The following is a 17,521-nucleotide window of genomic DNA, read 5'->3' as shown; positions in this document are numbered from 1 at the left end:
TCTATGGCCAGACTTAGCTTGGCCTCCACTAAAAGATCACATGGGCTCATCCTGACCTGTGCTTCTCTTGAAGAATATACAGCTGGGCCCCAGTGGTGCCATGACAGGTCACAGATCTCTCTTGCTTTAATAGAACCTGAGTTCCTTAAATCTGCTGAGTACCAATTTCACCAGCTTTAAATATGTCACAATATTACCTATGTCACAGGACTAGTAACGAATTAAGGACAATATGATTTACAAACAAATAGTTCATAATCTATGTTTAATAGGATATTTCTGAAATTTTCATGTTTAATCCGTTTTTTGTTGTTGTTATTCTTTTGTTTTTTTTTTTTGTTGTTTTGTTTTTACAATTTACCCACAGTTCTTTCCAAGGACTACCATTTTGGGGGGCCATAATTCAGGACAATGTAAAAAATATTCAAATTTTTTGCTAAAAGCTCTCTAGCCATGGCGACAATATATCACATTTTAATGATTTGCAATGCATTCATTCTCCCTTATATTCTCTATCTTTGGGACACCTACAGGCACATTTAAATCAATGAATTCTTCTTTGAGACTGTTTTTCATTGTCTCCTTCAGAGTAAAACACAAATAACTATAGTAAATGTGCATAACTTTCTAACTCCTTATCTCATCTATATACAGAAAATAAGTAGGGCTCAAAACTAGCTTATGAATATGGTCATTTTCCAAAGTTCTTTTCCAAAAGCCATGATGTTGTACAGTCATCAATTAATTTGAAAATATTTCATTTCTTATTTATTGATGACCTTTTGTTCTTTCCTCTCCAGCATCCAGTCTATTTGAAGAAAGAGACTTGTCTTGCCTCATGCTTTTACAGTTAAAGCTGATGGATTCAGTACAGATTGTCCAAGTCATTTTATCTTTACTTACAAAGGAAACCTACTGGGTGATGGAACGGTGCTTGATAACACTAACAGTGTACTTCATTTGTAGTTATTAAACACTCAGCAGGCTCCTCACCACACTGACATTTGTTCCCCAGTCAAGGCTCCTGTTTGACACAGCCCCACTGTGTAAGGTGCCATTTACTGAAAATGAGAATTCAGCTTGGATAATTAATAAATGCCATGATGCTCTAAAACAAATGTGTCACTTGATATATGAAAAATAAAATGCACAATCCAAGGACAAACAACACATGCTCTCTTGCTTAACACGTTAACGTTTGTAGAGGCTTAACTGCACATTGGCTCTGTCTTTTTTCTTAAAAAAATCCCTAATAGATGGTGAGATGGTATGAGTCTAGATTTGCAGGCCAAAGGACATAAACCCATAGGAAACTAGTCTGACAATTTTACACTGATAAGAAAGGTCTACTTCTGACTTGCTGTGTGACTTTGGACATGTGACTTGACCTCCACAAGCTTTTATTCTTACCTCTGTGAAATGGGTATAAAAATGCATCGATTTTTTTCCCAAAGTGTAGTTAGCAAACCGATGGTGAGACAAGAGCTTATTGTAGGAGTCAAATTGACAAACATTGCTAAAAATTCCATAATTATTTTTTATTTTCATGAGAACTAGAAAAAAGAACACTTGCTATATCCTAATTTCTTCAAGAATAACATTTCTCAAGAGGAGAAATACATAGGAATATTGGGTCTTCTTGAATTTAAAAATACATGTATATAAATAATACCCAGATGACATACAAATACAAAAAAAATCCCACTACATTTATGCATAATACTTTATTTAAGGCTTTTGGAAAACTTTCTGGCATGATAAAAGTTTTACTGTTGCTGTTATTATTGGTGGTGGTGGTGGTGATAATAGCAGTAGCAAAAATAGTAGTAGTAGAATATTGACTGAATGTTTGCTTCCAGTTCTGAGTTCTGTTTCTGGTTTGGTTTTGTTTTGCTTTAAATTCTTCCTAACACTTCTTCCTTGCAAGACACTAATTGGTTGGATGCCTGTCATCATCACGCATAATCTTACAGGGGTGCCTGCGTGGCTTAGTTGGTTAAGGGTCTGACTCTGGAGTTCAGCTCAGTTCTTGCTCTCAGGGGCATGAGATTGAACTAGGTAGGTTCCAGCATCTGTGCTGGGTGTGGAACCTGCTTAAGATTCTCTGTCTCCCTCACCCACTGTCCCTCCCCTCAACCTCTGTCTCTCGACCTCTCTAAATAATATTAATAATAATTCTACAGTATCATGACAAAACAATTAAAAGGTAACAGTTTAAACTTTAAGTTCTTTCACATGTTGGATGCCTGTCATCACCACACATATATGCAAGTTCAGGTTGCTGGCCCCAAACAGCTGTCCGGCTATCCTGCCCAGGAATTTCAAATGGACAGTTAACTCACAGAGATAACACACTCAATAAAACTAAAATACTAAGTAATACGGTTCAAGTATAAACACATCTTTAGTCCAAAAATTTTTTGTAATCTATCATTTCATTTGATGTTTACAATGGCAGTAAAGGCAGGCAAGTAATAATATGTTCATTTAACGAGTGAGAAAAATGAGAGCTGGTGAAATTAAATATGTGACCAGAATTCACACGAGTAGTACTAGAAAAAAAATTATCCTCATCGTAAGACAAAAACAATATTAGAAATTTGTTTTAAATCGAATAGCCAGAAAATCTTGAAAAGCAACATAGAAAGACTTTATATTTTGAAATCAATTTTTCCCTTTGAGTTTAATTTCTTTGCCAGGCAATAAAGTTTTTATTTTGAAAATACATATGCTTTTACAATTGTAGAGATATTTGTAATATGAATACAGTTATAGTCTGCTTGAATATATTTTTTTCTTCCAGAAGATATGAAATGAAGAAATTAGAATACTGAATCTTATATTTTACATGCTTATTAGAGAAAAAGTATACCCATACTTCAAATTAAATTACATTAGAAAGTATCAAAAATTATTTAATTTTCATTTAATTAATTAAATTGCATACATTTATTGGCATCTTGAGAAAATGGCTATGTTCGCAGCTTTTCCTCCTTTGCTACACAATCAACTTGTCATCTTTACTCACATTAACAAGTAGCAATCATTTTTATATCTCACTTTTCCCCAAAGGAGACATAGAAATAGTTTGGTTGTATTGCCTGAGCGGCCAGAAGATTACTTCAAGTATGTAAACACTCATTTTGTGTTTACACACAAATACATAATGTTTTGCATTGTGCAATGGTATTGATCTGAGGGATAGTCCTTGTTCCATCTGATTAGTTCCTCCTGTGCTGCCCTTACATCTATTCTTTGAGAAACATTCAAATGAGTCTCCTTCCTATTTTTGAAAATTATGTTTTTGACATATTTGCATTATGCATTTATATATATAACAAATGATGAATATTAATTATATTTTAATGCAAATATGTAAAAATAAACTGTATATGGTTAAAAACTATATCTAAAACCAAAGAGTTTCACTAATTTATCTGCCCTGGAAACATGTTCATCTTTTCTGATAATATCTTTAGGTGATTTTCTTCAGCACATATAGCCAGGAAGATCTTCCTTTTGAGGGTAAAAACTTGAAATTGCATTCATCTTCTCTATTTTCAAAGACTGAAAGTCATTAAGAATTCAAAGAAACTTAAGCAGGTGTCATCAATTCATTCTCTTTTAAGCAAGAATAGAATTAAATTATTGAATACAAAATTTTACCTTAAAAAGGAAACACTTATTTCAAGAACTACATTTACTCTGTGCCACAATGTGCTAGATATTATTTAATTCAAAAAAAAAAAAACAAATGGAGAAAAAAATAAGAACTCATGATTTACATTTTGTAGACGTGGAAACTAGGACAATGTGGTTAAATAATTTATCTAATATTGTGTAATTGCTGAGTGGCAAATTATAAGCAAATTACCTCCCAAAGACATTTACATCGTAGTTTCTCGAACTTGCAAATATTTGTTACATAGATGGCAGATGCAGATTAAAATTGCATATGGAATTGATAGGGTTGACTTTAAGAAAGGGTGAGTACTGTTATTCAGGTGGACCCAATATACTCACAAGGATCTTTAAAAGAAGCAGGAAGCAAAAGAAGAGTGAGTCAGTGTCAGCATGGTACCATGTGAGAAAGACTTAGCTAGCCATTGTTGATCTAGGAGACGGCAGGTGGCCATGAGCCAAGGAACTTGGGCAGCCTCTTGAAGTTGGAAAAGACACAAAAATGGACATTCCCCTCTAGCTTCTAGAAATAACACAGCCTTTTTAGCACCTTGACCTTAGCCCAGGAAGACCCATGTCAGACATCTGACCTCCAGAACTCTATGATAATAGTTTGTGTTGTATTAAGCCACTAAGACTGTGGTGATTTGATACAGCAGCAACTGAAAACTGATAAGCAAAATAAGAATTTTATTTATTCTTCCAGTCATGAAATTTTTGTTAAATTCCTATAATATGTTAAGCCTTTGTTAAATTCCTGTGATACCTCATTGAATGAAACAAGAAAAAATTTGTTCTTGTGGAGTTTACATTTTGTTGGAAGTGAGGTCACAGATACTGAAGCCAGGTAGCAAAATGCCAAAGGCCTCAAATCATGTTACTCAATCTCCAATGAACATTGGAGTGAATGTAACCCTCATCTAAAACTGAGAAGTTGTACTTAGGAATAAGGATCTTTTAGGCAGTTGAAATATGTTTATGTCTTATCAAAACACACTTAGAATCCCCTATCAGTACATATTTACCAACCTGATATCAAACCCTGGTTTAATTCACTAACTTTTGTTTCTGCTGAAGCAAGTATAGGGATATAAAGAACAGAACTCTTAAAAATTATCTCTGGAATTGATTTTAATAAACATTTTGATGTAATTTATTTGAATATACTGTGGCAGGGCATGTAAACCACTGATTTTATGAAGACATAAAAAAAAAAAAAAAAAAAAATCATGGATTTTGAAAATATGAAACAAGTACATCTGTATTATAAAAAAGTAAGAACGCTGAGTTTGATTCTTAAATACCATGAAAACTTGAAACCCATCTTGATGATAAATTTGATGAGATTATTATAAGTATTAAATAAAGTGATAAAATTTCATCCTGAGGCAGTAATTTTATGGGTCATACTTCTGAACATGCTGTAAACCTCATAAATCATGGGAATTCAATTTTAACTATACCTAATTATCTATGGATTTACCATTTTATTTTCATAAAATGCCATGAAAATTGCTGTGTATTTGAAAACTTACACCACTCAATAAGTGAAAACACATTTTATGGAAGGAGAAACTCTGATGAGAGATATATTTATGAAAAACTTCGAAATATCGCAAGTCATAAACAACTACAAATGTTTGAGGCTTTTCTCTGAGCTCACACAAATTTAACCACTTGAAAGTAATCAATTTATTATATTGAGTCTTTAATACTCAACCAAACTTTTTAGCTGAAACACAAAAGTGAAAATGGGGAAAAGGAAAATAAATAAATAAATAAATAAATAAATAAAAATAAAACCACACCAGGATTCTCTCTTACCCCTGCAGAGGTTGGATGTTTAAAACTGAGAAGAAGGAGCGCCTGGTTGGCTCAGTGGGTTAAGCCACAGCCCTCGGCTCAAGTCATGATCTCAGGGTCTTGGGATTGAGTCCCACATCAGGTTCTCTGCTCAGCAGGGAGCCTGCTTTGTCCTCTCTCTCTGCCTGCCTCTCCATCTACTTGTCATCTCTCTCTGTCAAATAAATAAATAAAATCTTAAAAAATATAAAATTGAGAAGAAAAAAAGAATATATTTACACAATACTAGTAATCAAAATTTAACAGATAATATGAAAAACATAGTTTATAAATGAATCTTTAAATAGTATCTGAGACTTTAAATAGATGAGTTATAAATTTTTAAAATTGTTGTCTTTTGAATTACAAGGATTGTACTTTTTCCTTATTTGGAGTATATATTTAAAGAACTCTAATCATGTGTCAGCCACTGCGAAAGATGGGTGAAAAAGATGGGGCAATCTTTAGTTTTTATGCTTTGGGAGCTTAGTGTGGTGAAGTGATATTTATTTATTTATTTATTTTATAGTACAGTGATTTTAAATACTGTATGTGCTTACATTGGGTGAGGGGTGTTGGATTTTGCATCCCCCAGGAGATTTTGGTAATATCTGGAGATATTGCTGGTTGTTACAACTTGGGGGTAGGAAAGGTATTAACTACAGCCATGAAATGAATATAGTCTCTGAATGCAGCAAAATATCCCTAAAATTCACAGAACCGCTTCCTGCAAGAAGAAACTATCTAATCTCTAATGTCAATGTTGCCAAAGTTGAGATGCCAGGACTGTAGAATAGGACCAGACTGAAAGTCAGAGCTAAGACAAAGAATGAGGAATTTTCTTTGATATGATCTGTCCAAGAATATCATCAAGTAATTTTTTAGACCTAAAATGCATGTATTTGGGACTGGGTATTTTAGAACTTAGATTAAATTAAATTAAAAGGATCTAGGACATTAGATTAAGACACCTGAATTCAGTAGTTACTTCTGTATCACCCGTTTTTCTATTTTGTAAAATTGAAAAAACAAAATATCACAGAATTTTTCTGAGATTCTAATGGAGATAGAGTATATAGTATGTGGAATATGTGGAAAACATTCAATAACTTTTGTTTTTTATTTTTATTACTTAATATTTTATTTTTTACTTTATTTTTTAAATTTTTATTTAAATTCTATTAGCCAACATATAGCACATCACTCATTTTGGTTGTAGAGTTCAATAATTCATCAGTTGTATATAACACCCAGTGCTCAATACAAAATGTGTTCTCCTAATGCCTGTCACTCAGTTACCCCATCCCCTCTCCTACTTTCCTTCAGCAACCCTCAGTTTGTTTCCTCTGGTTAAGAATCTCTCATGGTGTGTCTCCCGCTCTAATTTCTTCCCATTCTGTTTTCCCTCCCTTCCCCTATGATCCTCTGCACTATTTCTTATATTCCACATATGAATGAAACATATGATAATTGTCTTTCTCTAATTGACATTTCACTCAGTGTAATACCCTCTAATTCCATATCCATGTCAATGTAAATGTTAAGATTTCATCCTTTTGATGTCTGCATAGTATTCCTGTGTGTGTGTGTGTGTGTGTGTGTGTGTGTGTGTGTGTGTGTATCCACATCTTTTTTTTTATCCATCAGTCTATGGAAAGCTGGGATCTTTCAACAGTTTGGCTATTATGTACATTGCTGCGATAAACATTTGGGTGCAAGTGCCTCTTTGGATCTCTACATTTGTATCTTTGGAATACTGTCCAGTAGTGCAATTGGTGGTCGTAGGGTAGCTCTATTTTTAACTTCTTGAGGAAACTCCATACTGTTTTCCAGAGTGACTGCACCAGCTTGCATTCCCACCAACAGTGTAAGAGGGCTCTCCTTTCTCTGAATCCTTGCCAACATTTGTTGTTTCCTGAGATCTTAATTTTAGCTGTTCTGACTGGTGTTCTTGATTCATGTTTTGCTGATGGCAAGTGCTGTGGAATATTTTTTAATGTGTCTGTTAGCCATTTGGATGTATTCTTTGGAGAAGATTCTATTTATGTCTTCTGCCCATTTATTTACTGGATTATATTTTCTTTGGGTGTTGAGTTTGAGAAGATCTTTGTAGATCGTGGATACCAGCCCTTTTCTGTAATGTCATTTGCAAATTTCTTATCCCATCCCATAGGTTGCCTTTTAGTTTCATTGATTGTTTCCTTTGCTGTGCAGAAGCTTTTTATCTTGATGAAGTCCCAATAGTTCATATTTACTTTTGTTTTCTTAGCCTTTGGAGATGTGTCCTGTAAGAAATTGCTGTGTCCAAGGCTGTTCAAGGTTGCTGTGTTCTCCTTAAGGATGTTGATGGATTCCTGTCTCACATTTAGGTCTTTCTTCCACGTTTAGTTTATCTTTGTGTATGGTGTGAAAGAATGGTCCAGTTTCATTCTTCTGTATATTTCTGTCCAATTTTCCCAGCACCATTTATTGAAAAGACTGTCTTCTTTCCATTGGATATTCTTTCCTGTTTTATTGATGTTTAATTGACCATAGAGTTAAGGTTCAATTTCTGGGTTCTTTATTCTATGCCATTGATCTATGTGTCTGTTTTTGTGCCAGTACCATACTATCTTCATGATTACAGGCTTGTAAAAGATCTTAACGTCTGGAATTGTGATGCCACCAGCTTTGGTTTTCTTTTTCAATATTCCACCTGGCAATTTGAGGTATTTTCTGGCTCCATACAAATTTTAGGATTTTTTGTTCCAGCTCTGTGAAAAATGTCAATAGTATTTTGATAGAGATTACACTAAATGTGTAGATTGCTCTGGGAAGCATAGACATTTTAACAATACTTCCTCTTCCAATTCATGAGCATAGAATATTTTTCCATTTCTTTGTGTCTTCAACAATTTCTTTCATAAGGGTTCTGTAGTTTTTAGAGTACAGAGCCTTTACCTCTTTGGTTAGGTTTATTCTTAGGTATCTTACAGTTTTTGGCACAATAATAAATTTTAATTGAATTACATGTTTACTTGAGTTCTGCCCAGAGTAGAGTTTGTGGTCAGCTCTGGCTGTTGCAGGGTTGTAGGTAATATGCTGGCATATTTGAGAGGTAAACCCATTAATGGTACAGTTTCAAGAGTGGATCAGAGGAATTACCCTTAGTAAGATATATATTCCCTTGGGTGCCTGGGTGGCTCAGTGGGTTAAGCCTCTGCCTTCAGCTCAGGACATGATCTCAGGGTCCTGGGATCGAGCCCTGCATTGGGCTCTCTGCTCAGCAGGGAGCCTGCTTCCTTTCCTCTCTCTCTCTGCCTGCCTCTCTGCCTACTTGTGATCTCTCTCTGTCAAATAAATAAATAAAATCTTTAAAAAAAAGATATATATTCCCAAGTCTGCAGGGGTCATTATTGTGTGAAAGAATGGCTATTTTGGTGGTAACTTCAGAAAACCCTCAGAAGTCTTCCCAAAGCATACACCTTGAATAAAGAAGGTTAGAGACATTTATTTACAGAATGCCATTAATCTTTCTCTGACAATTTCCCCCATGCTTAATTCCCCAATAATTCAGCCTTGTTTGCATAAAACCTGAGTGCTGGAAGAATTCTCTGATTTGGAGGAGGTACTGGGTCAGAAAGTTGTGGTGTCCATGTTGGAGGTGGGATACAGGCATGGAGGGTTAATTCTGAGTATCCACTGAACCATCTGCCACAGAAATCAGATGTGAGCTAAAAAATAAAATGTGGCGAGGGCAACAGAAACCTTTTTATACTTCTTCATTTTTAATAAAATATGGTAATTTTTTAAATAATAACTTTAAGAATGTATACAAAAACACTATAAATACTGAATGCTGAAAGATCACATTAACTGGGATTTATGAATAGTTTTATATTAATTGTGAATCATCCTACTAAACATGAAACTTAAGAATTCTATTTTTCCTGATGACTAATGGATGATTAAAACTCAATAATTAAAGAGAAGCATGCAAACATAAATCTAACAAATAATAGATAGCTGACAAAAATCATCAAAAACTGGGGGAAGAAAAAGAAAATGAAAGATTAATCCACCTGTTAGTATGTGGTATTGTAGAAGGATTACATATTTTTTAAGCAGACAGATCAGAGTTCAAATACTGTCTCTGAATGAGCAAGGGCAAAGTGTTAATTAATTCGAGCTTCTTTCTTTACCATCAATGGTGCATGTTAATATGCTTAGACAAAATTATTATTAGGAATGAATAATTTATTAAAAACTTGACAAGAAATAAGTGTCAAGAACTATGAAGGGTCTCAGATTTTATTCTACTTGCAAGCTAACAAGTTAGCCTGTCAAAGTTCAGTGGATGATTGCAGAAGACATGAGACTTGTGGGTTAGAGATGAAAGACAGTTTATTACTCACAGAAATAACAGTAGACAGAGTATCAGCATTTTTCCACCATTTCCCAGCAGTACAGTTCCCACAGGGTGACACAAATAACACCTGCATATCAAGTGGGTTGTATTATAGGAAGATGAACACAGGGCCAAATAACACCTGCATATCAAGTGGGTTGTATTATAGGGAGATGAACCCTAAGTTTAAGGAACCCAAATTTTGGGAGGGAGGTGGTGTAGTGAATATGCCTGCACACTGTTCCAGAAGGAGACATTGTTTTTATATTGAAAGACTATAAGCAACCCTTTGCTCCAGATGTGGGTACTATATCTTGGACTGCTCTTCACTATACAGATCTCTTAAAAGTAGTCTGAGACAAAGTGCTGTCAGTGCTTTGATCACTAGATGAGTGGAAACATGAAACACCTGTGGGTAGTTGTCTTCCACAACAGCTACTCAACACATCATTAATTAACTTTGTTTTAAAAGTTCAATAGTGCCTCAGAGTAAGAATGCAATTGAATGCATCTTCCTATATATTCAATTTTATACCAAGGATTATTTGAAAAACTAGAGAAAATATTAGCCAATAAATTATTAAATAACTGATATAAATGATTGTTGAAAATTCTGTTACTGATATAACCAATAAATTTAGTGGTGGATTTCAAAATTTATATTTTGTTAGAACTCTTTAAGATGTAACACAAAAACAACAACTTAAAATTGGGGTGCCTGGGTGGCTCAGTTGTTTAAGTGTTCAACTCTTGATTTCAGTTCAAGTCATAATCTCTAGGTGGTGAAACTGAACCTTACATTATTGAGCTCTTCACTGCTGGGCATGGCACCTGCTTGAAAGATTCTCATGCTCACTCTCCCTCTGCCCTCAAGCACTGCTAATGCTTGCTCACGTGCTCGCTCGCTCTCTCTCTCTTTCTCTCTCTCACAAGCAAAACAAATCAAAACAAAACAGCAATTCTTAAATCATTAGGAAACTGTTCCATCACTGAAATCCATCAGAAAGTTTGAAGTATAAGAATAAGTCAAAGAAATAAACTTCCTTGGTCTCTCCAATTTTGTTCCTCTGTGTGTGTCAGTTTCATAGAATCATTATTCTCTGACGTCAAAGACAAATATTGTCTGCTTTTCGATTGTACATATAAGACACAAGGTGCCCACCTCACACAGTTCAGTTACAGCAATCCAAAGAGAAACCTAAACTTCCCTCCCATATAAAGAATTCAGGCACTTAGAAAAGTAAATGATATGGCCCCTTCTGGGCTAATTAATTACGCAGGGCTCAGTGATGCAGCACACGGTGGGATGAAATTTACATTGCTCAAAATGCATTTCAAGGTGCCTTCTAAATTTTACAGGTATAAAAGTAGGTAACAGAAAGCCAGTTCTCAGAATGCAGGGTCAGTCTAACCTAATAATTATTTCTCACATATTTCCATTATTCCTTTTTGTATATGGTTTCTTTTAACTTAAGTCACAGAAAGAGCCCTTTGTCTTATTACCAATAAAAAAGGGGGAAAAACAGTTATTTTCATCTCTGCAATCCTAAATGATAACCGGTGGCACAAAAAAGTTCAACTACCACACCAAGTCGCAACTTAATTTCTTTCAACTTAGACACCTGTCAGTCATAGGATGTCATTAACAATAACATCTGAAGTGTAGAAAACATTTTTTTAGTTTATAGACATTTAATCTCATAATTGTATCTTTTTGGCTTTTTTTTCCTTATTTGTTTTGACTTTATTTATTTTTTTTTTTTATAATTTTTTATTTTTTATAAACATATATTTTTTATATACATATATTTTTATCCCCAGGTCTGTGAATCACCAGGTTTACACACTTCACAGCACTCAGTGTATTTATTTTTATTACTTTTTATTTTGTTATGTTAATCACCATAAAATGCATCTTTAGTTTTTGATGCAGTGTTCCAAGATTCATTGTTTATGTACAACACCCAGTGCTCCACGCAATAAGTGCCTTACTTAATACCCACCACCAGGCTCATCTATTCCCCCACCCTCCTCCCCTCTAAATCCCTCAGGTTGTTTCTCAGAGTCTACAGACTCTCATGGTTTGTCTACCCCTCCAGTTTCCCCCAATTTACTTTTCCTTTCCTTCTCCTAATGTCCTCCATGTTGTTCCTTATCTTTACAAGTAAGCAAAACCATATAATTGACTTTCTTTGCTTGATGTATTTCACTCAGCATAATCTCCTCGAATTACTAGAACTCAGACAGCAATTCAGTAATGTGGCAGGATACAAAATCAATGCATAGAAATCAGCTCCTTCCTTATACACTAACAATGAAACTGTAGAAAGGACAATTAGCAAATTGATTCCATTTACAATAGCTCCAAAAACCACGAGATACCTTGGAATAAACCTAACCAAGGACATACAGAATCTATACTCGAGGAATTACAGAACACTCAAGAAAAAAATTGAAGAAGACACAAAAGGATGAAAAAACATTCCATGCTCATGGATCAGAAGAATAAACATTGTTATTATTTATTTTGGTCAGCCTGGATGGTAAACAATCAAACTTGAGGATCTGATAAAAGCAAAAAAAAAAAAAAAAAAAAAAAAAAGCTCTATGAACCTAAACACTAAATATGGTAAGTCTAGTGGGTTGTAAGGAAGAGTATGCATTTTTGAACAGTTGTATTTCTAAATCTACACTAAATATTTACTTATAGAATAATTATAGTTATTTGTACCTTGGTATGTCTTCACATCTATTTAACAGACACTTTGTAATAGTTGTACCTGCAACTATTAATGAACAAATATATAAAACAATGTAAAAGTATTTCAAGGTATGGTAGCTTTGACATCAAATCGCCTCATCAAAATTTACCTCTGTATAAATAGTAGCCACTTTTATTTTACTCTTGCTGCTATGGAAAAATACACATACAAAATGCTATCGTATTTCTAAAACAACAATTTCCAACTACATACATGGCTCAGACTTTTGCCATCCTGAGAATTTGTAGGTTATATAATTCATCTAATAGTGAGCCATATAATACAATAGATACTTATAAAATAAGCTTTGAGTGACATTATGACCTGTTGAGTGTAAATATGCATTTATTTGGAGGTTACTTAATGATCTCTTGCATACATAATGCTTAGTATTTGACTCCTTCGAATAGTGATATGCAATAATACCCCAGAAGCCTTTGTTTTAATATTGTATATGTATATATTCATTAAAATATCTATTCTCTCATCGTTGCCTGCATTTAAATTCACCTCTTTACCCCTCAAGCCTAAATGGAAAATGTTATCTCTTTTAAGTTGAGTAATAACTATTTTACAAAATATAGCCCTCACTAAAATTGTCTAGCCAGAGGCATAAAAGATGAAACACGATTAGATAAGTAGAGAAGAAATAGCCTTATAGCATATTTTTTAATTTTGTATCCATGCTTTGCTTTTAAATTTCCTCTCATGTGATCACTGGTCCATTCAAAATCCTGATGATATTTTAATTACATTCACTTAAGAATTAAGGACCTGTCTCATGGTTTAGTGGCTTGGAAAAACTACTCTTGGTTGGAAAAATACTCAAACAGAAAAGCAAAACTAACAACACAGCACACACACATACATATATGCGTGCACGCATACATAGACTCCAGTAGTTTGTTCAATCCTGCTAAGTAAATCCACCCATCCACATCCACATTTTCTCCCCATTTGGATGTACATTCCATCACACACAAAAATTATTTTATCAATGTATGCTTTATCTGGCATGTATATACTAAAAGGAATATGAAGTCAAAGAATTATAGCTTAAAAAATGCAAAATTTTAGGATAGTTTTCTGGGAGACAAAAAATTTAGCTGATTATCTGACATGTTTTCTTTCAAATGCTTTTATCCAGGTAAAGAGGCCCAGTTGGCAGCTAGGTAAATGGGACACAAAGGTTTGCATAATACATGAAATAAATATAATTGATTTTGTACTCATCACCATATAACTGGTAATTTAAGAGAGAAAGGCAGTTACAGTGAAAATAGAGAGGGGTAAAAATAAACTCCTGTGGAAAAACATTACTTAAGAATTGTTGATAATGAAAAGCATTTATCAAAAGAAATAAATAACAATATATCTGAATAAGAAGGCATAAAATTGTAGATGTGAAAAGAACCATGGGAAGAGAAACTTACAAGACTTCAAGTAGGATTAAAAGTGAAAAGATTATCAGGTAGAGGATTACAGTCCACCTTTGCAAGATGTTCCTCAAGTTTTGAAGGACCATGTATAAAAGTCAGAAATAGCTAAGGACCCATTCTCTAAGGTAGAGTTCAGAAATCAAATCCTCCATGATGCCATTCTTGATTCTTCTAACATTTTTTAATTCAAGTGAGGTACATAGCAGGAATGGGCAAGGATATGTACAAAGTACTAGAGATAAAAATAAAGGAATTATAAAAGATGGTTTCTACCCTCGTTCTCTTATTTCTTTCATTATTTCTTTTAAAAAATTCCTTATCTATACCAAAAAAAAAATAAAAACAATTACACGGTAGTATATTTTCAGTAATATTTTTGCACATATCAGCTTTCTATGCACAAATAATCAATTTTTAATAAAGGGATTATTCTTTACTTAGAAATATACACCCCCAAATCAATTGAAAGCTTACCATGTGGTAGCTATAAATAGGGTTTCTCCAAATTTAAGGTACTGCTATATACCTGAGGCAGAAGAACCAGAGGCTAATGACTTTGATGATTCTAAGTTATAATTAGAAGTATGCATCTAAGACTAGAGAGAGCCTTCTATATTCCAAGCACCATTTTGGCAAAAAACAGCAATAAATGAAGAACTATAGCAAATATATCCCTTGTCCCACTCACACCATGGTGATACAGATAATATAAACTACTAAAAATGCAATTATAATAAAATGGTGAACTGTGTCTGTAAGGGAGGCAGGCTGCTAAGAGACCACACAGAAGAGACATCTAACATGGGTTTGGAGATGAGATTGGCAGATTGGGAATTGATCTGAAAAAGTGTTTATTAGAAGAGGGACCTAAAACAAAACCTAAATGGTAAGTAGGAACCAGGCAGATAAGTGGATAAAGCATGTGTTTGTGTGTATGTGTGTGTGTGTGTGTGTGTGTGTGTGTGTGTGTGCTTATGTGTATGTATGTGTATAGAAAGTGTAGTTTGCACATAAATAGTGGAAGACAAAGGAGACAGTCTCAACTAAAGCAAATAAAAGAGAGAGAATAAAGCATATTGAGAGATGGTAGCTCAGCATACCTAAAGCAAATAATATGAAGGGAAAAGAATAAGAGATGAAGGAAGACAGCTTTCAGGAGAGGCCTGTCAAGGAAAGAAAGAAAAAGAAAAGAAAAAAGAAGAAGAAAGAAAATTTCTCTTTCTCCCTAGAGAGATAAATTGACTAAAATCAGTGGGAGAGAAAAAAACTGATTCTAGGTGACCAATCAGAAGGCAGGACTAGGGGCTCCTGGGTGGTTCAGTGGGTTAAAGCCTCTGCCTTCCATTTGAGTCATGATCTCAGGGTCCTGGGATCGAGCCCTTCCTTGGGCTCTCTGCTCGGTGGGGAACCTGCTCCCCACTCTTCTCTCGCTGCCTGCCTCTCTGCCTACTTATGATCTCTGTCAAATAAATAAATAAAATCTTAAAAAAAAGAAGAAGAAGGAGGAGGAGGCAGGACTAGCACAGGCATATAGTGGGGCTGGACAGAGGTTCCATTTGTATTAAGGCAGCAAAGTCTATAGTATGTGGTCAATTTGATGTAGCAACAGAAGAAAAATTACATTTAAAAAAATTAACCACTTGGGAGAAAATACTTAAGATTGAATGTAGTTTGGAAAATAATTAATCAATTCAGTCTTAGAAATATAATTTTTAAGTGCCTGTAAGATACTCAGGTGAAGAAGTCCTGACGACGACAAATTAGAGGATCCACAGAAAGAGAGAAGTCTTTTTTAAAAAGATGTTTTAAGAATCAACATATAGATAGTGATTGAAGTACCAGGAGTAGATAACGTCATTCAGGGACAGAATGGTGAATAAGATGAAGACATAAGAAAGAAGCTTGACCAAGTATGGAAACAAGTTAAGTGTCTATCAAGAGATGAATGGATGGGGCATCTGGGTGACTCAGTCAGTGAAGTGTCTGCCTTTTGTATCTGCCTTTGGATCACATCATGATCATAGGCTCCTGGGATCAAGCCCTGCATCAGGCTCTCCACTCAGCAAGGAGTCTGCTTCTCCTTCTTTCTGCTCCTCTCCCTGATCATGCTGTCTCTCAAATAAATAAATACAATCTTTAAGAAAAGAGAGAGAGATTACTTTAAAAAAAATTAAATATATTTTAAATGTATATGTAAATATATATTTATTTATATATTACATATTTTATAAAATATTTATTTATTTATTTATTTTAGAGAGAGAGAAAGAGAGACTGTGTGTGAACATGGGGAGAGGCAGAAGGAGAGAATCTTCAAGCAGATTGCACACAAAGTGCAGAGCCTGACATGGGGCTCCAGTTACGACCTAAGCTGAAATCAAGGGCCGGATGCTTAACCAATTGAGTCACCCAGGTGCCCTATATATTACATATTTAATACATAAATAAACATATTTAATTTAATCTACATTAAAAAGTCATTTAAAACAGGAATCTTGCCATTTATGACAACATGGATGGACTTTAACAGCATCGTGCTAAATGAGATAAGTCAGACAGAGAAAGAAAATACTGTAGGATCTCACTTATATATTGAATATTAAAAACAAACAAACAAACTCATTGGAAGATGGTAGAATGGTGGTTAAAAGGGATTGGGGGGTGGGAGTTGGGGAGATGTTAATCAAAGATGAATGAACTCTGAGGATACAATACAGCATGGTGATTATAGTTAATGATACTGTATCATATACTTGAAAATTACTAAGACAGTAGGTTTTAAAGGTTTTCCTCACAGGATAGAAATGATAATTAAGTGGCATGATGAAGGTGTTAGCTAAGGCAATGGTGGTAATCATTTTGTAATATATGTGTATGAAATCAACACATTGTATACCTTAAACTTACACAATATTGTATGTTAATTATATCAATAAAACTAGAAAAGAATCTTGACCTATACCAACATTTAGAGTCTCCTTCAGACCACGATGCACTTGTCAAAGATTTACAAGACAAAACAGGAAAGTGTGGTACTGTGAAAGCAAAGAGGTGGACACTGAAGAGATCTGACCAAATACACCAATGCTTCAGAGGCATAAGAACAGGGATGAGCCTGTTCTAGAGATGTCCAAAGAAGGCTGAAGTGACTTTAATGAGATTGGCATAGACAATGCTAGGATCAAAGGGTTCTAAAGTAAAATCAACCTGGTCAGAAGGTTCTTTTAAGGGGAAGAGACCTAGATGATAGATGAAGTATTAGACAAGATTGAGTGCATGTTTGCTGTGGTCGTTTCCTATGTTTTAAGTTTATTCATGTCTGTCTTATGCTGACGGAAAGGCAATTAAAATGATGGAAAATTTTAAGACATAAAAATGATACAAGGCACTCCAAAATTCCAGTTTCTGAA

This window comes from Mustela lutreola, chromosome 1 (genome assembly GCF_030435805.1).
Source record: "Mustela lutreola isolate mMusLut2 chromosome 1, mMusLut2.pri, whole genome shotgun sequence".
Classification (NCBI taxonomy): Eukaryota; Metazoa; Chordata; class Mammalia; order Carnivora; family Mustelidae; genus Mustela; species Mustela lutreola.
Note: the sequence above shows the minus strand (reverse complement) of the source record.